Consider the following 2129-nt stretch of genomic DNA (forward strand, 5'->3'; position numbering starts at 1 on the left):
CACACACACACACACACACACACACACACACACACACACACACACACACACACACACACATACACACATTCACACAGCACTCTGCTTGATCTCTACAAAACTAATCTAGATAAATCATTCTGTAGAGACTAATCTGTGATTTAGATCAGTGATTCCCAACCAGGGGTACGTGTACGCCTTGGGGTACGCAACCATATTAACAGGGGGTACATGGAAAATTTCCCAGGTGCATGAAAAAATAAATAAAAATGAGACTGGGATGTGTAGGTCCCTATGATTTCCGCAATGCGGAAATCACAGATTTGACACAAAATGGAATTCAGTATAAAATGCAGAGTCTCATGGAATTTGCTCATTTGGGTGAGTTTCTGATGTGTTTTGGATGCTGCTGCTTCCTGTACCAGCCGGTTCCTGGTTTACTTATTCACTTTCAAGGCAACGTTTTTATTTTTGTTTAATTTGAGTTGGAACAAATAAAATGAATTAAACATTCTAGGGGCACAAATAATTTTAATTTAAAAATCAGTTGTTGTACTTTATAGTTTTTGAGAACCATCATTACGTTTCACAGAGGGGGTACTTGTGGTATGACACAAGGGCTCAGGGGGAACACAAGTCTAAAACGGTTGGGAACCACTGATTTAGATCACATTCATACACTGATAGAACGTATATCAGAGGCACTGAACAGTTCAGTGTCTTGCCCATAGGCACTTCGACTTGCGAATGAACAGTGGGGGAACTGAACCCTCAACTCACTCATTGGAGGACGACTGCACTAACTGCTATGTGGAAAATGTGGAAAAAAGGGTTGGTGAAATTTCATCAAATGGGATTAATATCTGTAAACCTCCAGGCAACAGAATTAACAAACTATAGATTGATAAATTGTAGGATGGATTTGGGGGATTGGGGGGATGTTGTGCCCAGGTCCTACTGCAGGGAGGGGGCCCTCAAAAAGCCTAGCTAATATGCCTGGTAAAAGGACTTCGTACAAGGAGCAAACTGAGGCGATAGTTGCAACCTTGTACTCAGTACTCAGTATGCAGCTTCCTGAATAACCCTGTGGCTGCTGTGAAGTCCTTCAGGTTTCAGAAGACCCAGCAGAGACTGTACTGTCTCCACCAGCGGAGGAAAATCAATGTGGTTTTAAAGTTATCATCTCACAACACTTTGAAGGAGATTTTGTAACTGACTGACTAAATGTTAGATCCAGTTTTGTGGTTTTGCACTTTCTGATCATTGCAACCATAAGATTTAAAACAGAGAATGAGAGCTGGTGTGTCTTATCAAGACGTTCTGGTTGTAGCGTAAACAAAAGTAGGGTTTGTTCYAACATCTCACATAAAGTTACCACCTTCAGGGTTGTGTCCAGGAAGAGACATAATGTTATAATGCTGATTCATTATTATAGGAGATGGAGTTTAGAATGAGTTTTAGTTTTGTGAAGCTCTTCTTAGATTGAGCTTGAGACTATCTGTTTGCCTTTGCAAAGAGCCCAAGGCCTGACTGCTGCCTGTCCTGCCTTTGAGCTGAAAGGAGTCGGATTGGAAATAAAGCTTATTTAGAAGAGATCCAACTGGTTTTCTKCTAAACTACTCAGACTTCCATTTATTGATCACAAATTCCTTCAATAAATTGTACTGTATTTATTTGTTCATGTAGTGAGTATGAAGGGGATAAAAAGAAAGTGCAATCACTGTTTCTGCCCTGCACTATACTTTTTAACCTGTTGGAGCACCATGCACCAGAATTACAGTTTTTCTCAGTTGCTAAAACACATTTCTTGAAACCCATCCATCCATATCTCTAAACTGTAAACACAAAACCCAATTTTCAAACGACTTTCATAGAACCTCTGACTCGTCCAGCAAAACTGAACTCTAGCTTCAAAATAGTTCAAACTGTGCTCAAAACTGAACAATGTTGTCAAATCAGACCTCAAAGAAATCAAAAGAACAAACACTACAGAGCAGTCAGTACACACAACAGGGAAAAAAGAAAACACAATGATAAGATTGTGAAGCTTTTGAAATAATCTTTATTATCCACAAAGGAAAAGGCATTTCCTAAACAAAACACATGCATAGCACTTGTAGTAAAATAAATAAATAAATAAATAAATAAAT

This window comes from Austrofundulus limnaeus, unplaced genomic scaffold, assembly GCF_001266775.1.
Source record: "Austrofundulus limnaeus strain Quisiro unplaced genomic scaffold, Austrofundulus_limnaeus-1.0 Scaffold61, whole genome shotgun sequence".
Classification (NCBI taxonomy): Eukaryota; Metazoa; Chordata; class Actinopteri; order Cyprinodontiformes; family Rivulidae; genus Austrofundulus; species Austrofundulus limnaeus.